This window comes from Mytilus galloprovincialis, chromosome 12 (assembly GCF_965363235.1).
Source record: "Mytilus galloprovincialis chromosome 12, xbMytGall1.hap1.1, whole genome shotgun sequence".
NCBI lineage: Eukaryota > Metazoa > Mollusca > Bivalvia > Mytilida > Mytilidae > Mytilus > Mytilus galloprovincialis.
In genome coordinates, this window is record NC_134849.1 from 70341496 (window position 1) to 70349123 (window position 7628).

The window sequence follows — 7628 nt, forward strand, 5'->3', positions numbered from 1 at the left end:
AGAAAAACATCCTAAACGATTTGGCAGCACTACAGTGGGCGGGAGATCGACAGCAAATTTTTTTTATAAACAATATTTTATTCAAATAAATCAAAACATAGTATACAATTTTAATACACGAAATTAATAGGATTCAACTACAATTTGTTTAACGTGTTGTTCATTAAAAGAATAATCCAAATGTTCAGGATCAGTATCAGTGGATTATCTATTAGACAAAATAATACAATCAACTACACAATGGTGTAGTGTATCATGGTAACTACCAGGTACGTGGGCCTTGTAGATTATCTTTTTAAAAGATTGATTATTCTTCTCTGATAAAAGTATTACAGATACAAATTGATTGAACTGTTGTGTCGTCCTACAATGTCTCATTCTGTTAGAAACGATTGTCATTTTTGTAATTTCTTTACATGATATTTGTGGAACTATATAATAGTAAATACGGATATATAATTTAATTTTGAATGTAACGCGTCTTCCGATTGGTTGACGTCGTTTTGTTTATCATATCATAGACACAATTTTGTCATGTGACCATGACGTCATCAAAGTTTTTTTCATAATTTACGCCGGTTTCATTGGAATTTGGAATTAAATTATAAGAAAAAACTGTAATATTTTTTCAGTCTATTCAAAATAACATAAAAAATGTGGTGCAAACTATTTACCCGCTACGCGCGTAATTTAGTGTGCACAACATTTTTTATATTATTTCTTCACTGACAGGAAAAATATTACAGTAATTCCTTAAATATGTTTATATATACAGCAGCAATACAATGTAATTAAAATATAGATCTCTGATTTCGTTATCCTACATATGAGTATAAGTTAATTTTGGATGTTACGCGTCTTCTGATTGGCTGGCGTTATTTTGTTACCAGCCAATAGACATAATTTAGTCATTTGACCGTGACGTCATCGACGTTTTTACATGGTTTTCTACGGTTTAAAATGGAATTTAGAATGCAATTATAAGAAATGACTGTAATTTTTTTTCTTTCTATTCGAAATATCATAAAACATGTGGTGCACACTCTTATATAACCCGCTACGCGCGTTTTTCATTGTGCACACATTTGTTTATGTTAGTTCTTCATAGACAGAAGAAATATTACAGTCATTCCTTATATAACGAAATCAGAGATCTATATTTTAATTAAATTGAGTAGTAATAAAAAGATGTGATACGATAGCTAATGAGAAAATTCTCAATCCAAGTCACAACGTGTACAATATAAACAATTATAGGACAGAGTACGGCGTTCAACGCGGAGAATTGGCTCATACCGAACAACAAGCTCTACATAGGACCCCTAAATTACTTTTTGTAAAACAATGAATCAGGAAAACAAACGGTATAATCTATATAAAAAAACGAGAAACGAGAAACACTTATGACTCACATCAACAAACAATAACCACCGAACAACTGGTTCCCAAATGAGGACAGGTGCAAACAAGTGCATCGGGTTTTGACGTTTAACAGACCAACCTTCACCCTAACCTGAAAAAGTGGTGTAACATTGCAACATAGAACGAATATTCATAAAGAATGACAACTTGTGTCCGTTTATTACATAAAACAATGCAATAAGGTTAATTATACATACCGTCCAGGATATTCATAATAAACAATTTAGGCATACTTTCCTTGTATTTAACCCCACGGATGAAACAGTATGCATACAATATTATTTAATTCTAATCACTTCTATATAAATAATCCAATTCAGTCAGACATAATTGTATATTCTATTGTACAACTTATATGTATGTGCCATGTGTTTCAGAAATGTATATTTCATGTTGTATGATATATCAAAGTTATAAACATGATTGTTTTATAAAACAAAACGTACGTGCTGAAAATCAGTTACCTATTTAATGTAAAGTGGAAAACCAGAACAAATGTTATATTTGTGTTCTAAGGTTGCTGTCTGGTTGATGACCACCTCACCGTGTATTTTCATATAAAGAAGTGATCAATAAAATGCATACACATGTTGCATATCTTCTTTGCATTCTCTCGTTAATTTTTTTTATCTATAGGACTTATATGATTAATAGTTATCAAAGGTACCAGAATTACAATTTAGTACGCCAGACGCCGGATTCGTCTACATAAGACTCATCAGTGACGCTCATATCAAAAGATTTATTAAGCCAAACAAGTACAAAGTTGAAAAGCATTGAGGATCCAAAATTCCAAAATACAGTAAAACATGCCACACCGATCTACTAGTGGAATTACAATTACATGGAATTCATAGATCATTTTCGAGTTATTGAAAATGAACCCATTGCTAAAACAGGCAATTGAAAAGAATGGGTAAGGATTACATAAATATTTTTAAACCACAACTTTTCCTGACATGTGATATTTAGAATAAATTCTAAATAATCCCATATCATGTGGCAGTAGAGATATTCAAAATCCGTTTTCTTTTATAACTTTGTATAAGACCTGTCTCAGATACCGAAAGAGAGTTAGTGTAAACAATATTTTATTATGAAAAATACAAGTAAAATTATAAACACATTCACAATAGGGATTCAGAAACAAGCAACAATTGCTTATATTAATCTGGCTCCTTGATAAATTAAATACATTATACACAAATAAATCAAAACTACATGCTCTTTTACATAATAAAAATATTGATAATGTCAGTTGAGTTACATAATGAACTGAAAAGTAAAGCAAAATGCAACTGATAAGACGAAATGCAGGTTTATTGTGTGAATCATTAATTTATAATCCTTTTAGTTTTGATAATGAACCTTTGTACCATGTGAAATAAAGTAATGTTTTCTTCATTTGAAATTGTATTTTAGCCATTTAAGAGAAATTCGGTGTCCATTGGTATCGTTAATTTAAGGCTTCCAAATGATATTGTCAGTTCTTGTCTTGTCTTTTAGTATAATGGGCAAAATAATAAAAATGTGAGCTAGTTTCTAAGTCACCACTGCGACATTTAGGAGAAGACACTAAGTTTCTTGGAAACCAGAGACAGTTTAAAGAACTACTATTCATTTTTAGTCGCGCGTGAAGAATTTGGCCTTTCGACATCCAGCATAAAAGTATAAAGGGACGCGATCTTTCTGATTACAAAAGACAGTTACACTGTTGTGTTTTTATATATCATTGTTTGTTTCTGTCTCACATCATAAGTCTATTCAGTAGTCGTTTCTGTTTCAAGTGTACCATTATTAGAAATGGTGATCTCGGCGACCCCAGACGTTGTTACATTTGTCGCAGCCATGATAGATCCGTCAGTCGTATCATTGTATATAATGATGTCGTCCACATTCGCGTCGTCATCGTTGCTTCTAGATTCACCGCATTCAATGTAAGTCACCAGTTCGTCTTGTGATGTATTGGTAGCACTAGAAGTGTTACTGGTACTGAGTATTTCTGTACTGGTACTACTCGCGTCTGTGTTAGTTTCAGGTTCTGTACTAGTTCTAAAAATTGATGTCCGTGGTGTTAGTTGTGAATGCTTCTGTTTCCGGTATATGCATAATAGTCGGCTGGAAACGGACACAAATCGGATACATTTGGTCTACTATGACACATTTCTGGTGCATGTTACATGGATTAGGCCAACATAAACTTTCATCCTACAAATAAAGTTAGATAAATGTTGAATTTATAAAGATTTATCGTTGTTTTATAAAGGATTCGTGTTGCAGACGATAGTCACGATAGTATCTTTTCGTTATTTATGACTGATAAAGTGAAAACTAAAAAACATTAGAATCGAGCAAGTTAATTTGTCAATATGAAATACCAGATAAAATTGAGAATGACAAATGGGGAATGTGTCAAAGAGAAAACAATCCGACCAAAAATCAGAAAATAGCCAAAGGCCACCAGGCTGAAAGCTGTTGCCCCAGGAAAAAGCAGTTAAAACGAAACATTCTTACAATTGTTCAATAACAGTTGAATGAAATAGATGAATTTGTCAATATAATATAAAATACCATAAATTACACAAGACAATTAAGGGACTACATCAAAAATTAAATGTAGGATACAAAACTTAATTCATATAGTTTTTTCACTGACCCCCTACCCCCTCTATTAACTTAGTTTGGGAAAAATTGATTGACCAATAAGGATATATATAAAATCGATGTCAATTAAACAAATATTGCACGAAATCTGACTCCAATCCACAAACTATTTGAATTAAGTTTTTTTTTATCCTTCATTGAATATTTTATGTCGTCCCTAATTGCCTCGGAAAATAGTTGTTTAAAAGAAAGATTGTCTGACCATAGTCCAATCTTTAATGTCTGCAAACAAGAATCTTTTCCTTTTCCATTCCTTCCTGTTTTTACAAATAACAGCTCTTGTCAACAAATGACACTCTAAATGTTTAGCATTATAATGTATTGCGACACATCCCGAATGTCTAAAACAATATCCAACACACATTCTCGGTCCACAATTGTTCATAGAAAGCAAAATGTCAGCTTCGAACAATTTTCGATCAGAAAAAGTACCCACTTGTATATATCCATGTGAAAACCGCGAGTTCAAAATCACGACGTGCGCTAGGATAACAGTTTTGAACTGGATGCCAGTCATACTTTCATTTCTATTGATTCGCCACCTTCTTTGTCACTGTCTGATATCTTTTTACTTTTCCTCTTAATATATATAATATGAACAATTGAATTGAAAATAAATAAAATCCAATTGTCATTACAGGTAATGAAAAGTAAAATCACAAAAATACCGAACTCCGAGGAAAATTCAAAAAGGAAAGTCCCTATAATCAAATGGCAAAATCAAAAGCGCAAACACATTAAACGAAATTCAATGGATAACAATTGTCATATTCTGAGTACTGAATGTATACTCACTTCATTGACGTAGTGGTCACGTGATTGATGATGCCTGATATTCTTACTTTTCAACCGATTAAATATACTAGTCAACCATCATCGAAAGAATACAAAATGATTCAGCTGTCATTGCAAAGAAATTTTATACTACTCAATTCCTAACATACTTAATTTATAAAGATCGTTTTTTTTTTTTTTTTTTTTTTTTATCTTATTCATTTATTTATAGGAAAATCGCTATTTTGATTGATTTAAACAACCTTTCTTACAAACACAAATTTAAGAACAATCGATGTTAGACCCTTAAACTTGAAACAAATCCATGGTCGGATAAGATTTTAAATTCCCTCAAGTATCTGAATACAAAATTCTTTTGATATTTTTTTCATCATTTTAAAAAATTAATTTTTACCCTGTGTTCAGACATACAAGATTTCCAATTTCCTTCTTGGTAAGATTTTCGGAAATAATTGCCTTTACTTTTGTTTATTATCTTCATTATGTAATAGTATTATTTTATTTTTTCTTATGCATATAACTTTAACTGTTTACTCAGTTATTGGTGATATCCATTTGACGTGGCTCTGTATTTGTACATCCGGTCAATGTGTTCTTGTTCTATGGTAAAATAAATTTATTCTCGTCTTTCCTTTTTTCTTATGTGCGTTGTCTATATGCCTATTTGGGTTTCTTTGTTACCTATGACGTGGCTTTGTTATTATACATTCCGTCAGTGTGCTATGGTAGAAGTTTTGTATTCTTGTCTTTCAGTTTTGCTAATGTGATTTGTCAATATGCCTTCATGTGTGTCTTTGTTACATTTTTTTTGGATTTCAAAGTGATTAAGATCATAATACAATGTTAACTGTTGTACCCCTATTTTTGACATTTTTATGTATTTTGTCTGTTTGTTTTGTTCACATATTGTTGTCAAAGTTATGAAAAATTTAAGCGACTGTCATACAGGTGAGAGGTTAAGCTAGCTATAAAACCCGGTTTAATATACCATTTCTGCCTAAGAAAATGACTCTACCAGATCCATAATATGACAGTTGTTAACCATTCGTTTGATGTGTTTGAACTTTTGATTTTGAAAGCTGATTATAGACTTTCCGTTTTCAATTTTTCTCGGAGTTCAGTATTTTTGTTATTTTAATTTTTTTTTCATTGCATGATTATTTATGATCAATTGCAGTTTATATTTGTGTAACAATACTTTTAATAATGAGTATATCTTCGGTTTTTCTTTGCAATTTAATTAGATATTTTGTTTTGTTTAAAATAATGATTATTTTCAAAAATCCAATTAAGAAACAATCTTATTAAAGAAATACAGAATAACCATTAAATTTATTGTATTTCGATCAACATGAAAATTTATAATAGCTACAACTTCTTCTTTGGTATTGTTAACTAAAATTTCGTTTGTTTCAGAAAATGATAATCAATTATATCTTCATTTAAAAATTAATCCTAATAGGATCTACAGTATTGCAAAGATTTAAATTTATTAAGAAACATTCGATTGAAAATACGTTAAAAGTATAAATGTTGGAACGTAAAATTTTATTGCGCATAACAACACTTTTTCATTTGTCATGCAATAATAGTTGCTTCTACACGACGAGTTTCTGAATGAACTTAATAAAGTCACCGTACTCAATGTAATGTTTAGTGCATCACCAACATTATCTCGCACCTGAAGATAAAAAACATACAACAGAGCATTCACCGAGCCCAAAGCTAATTTTGCTTTATGTTAACCGAGGCTAAATACATAACGCATATTGATACAAGCATAAAACATGGTACCTTGCGATGCCATCATCTGCTATGTTGATTGATAATATAGAAAGACACACAGAGACCAAGAAGTGCTTTAAACCACGTTATTTAGACTCTGCTTGATAGTTGTCTCATTGAAAATCTTTCCAAATCTTCTTATTATACATGTTATATATACGTGCATTGTATCATTGCCGTTTGCTTTGAAATTTAGATGATATATACAAGCAGCAATTAGATTGTCGATCCTCTTGTGACAAAAAGTAAGCGAATAACAAATCTCTTGCGCTGTAAATAGTTATCACAGGTACCAGGCTTATATTTTGATACGCCAGTCGGCTGAGAGAAAAATGCAAACAGATTCAGTAAACTGTACATGTTTGACACCATCAAGCATTAAACTAAAGAATATCTTTTTTAATAACGTGTATGAAAAGGTAGAATATTACTATTCATACATGAAATGCTTAAAAAACACCAATGGCAAATAACTGACTGTCAAATCAATGAATTCTGATAGCGTCTGCTATTGACGACAGGGGCATTTTGTAGCCTGGGGAGAGAAACCAATAAATAGTTGTGATAAAAAATTATGTCAACTCGCCCCAAAGGATACTTGTCCCATACTGAATATTACTGTTTTTCCTTATAAAATTTATTACAATTATAATTGGGACAGTACACCTTTGACCTTTTTTGTAGGAATTAAACGACAAAAAATTATCTCGGTCTAAATTTGAAAAAAACGTGTTATCTGAGCTGGCCAGTCTTATCGCCGTATTAATTATTAAAAACTGTTGTGTTTTTTTTTTACATTCAGGCTATTTGTATTACCATGATGTTTCAGATTAACTTTAAATTATGTTTCTTCTATGCAGTTTAACAGTCAGGTGTATTTCTAATGACAACATGTGCAAACACACACAATGATATCTACCTATTATTTTTTTCGACCATTTTTTTAGGATACCCCAAAACTG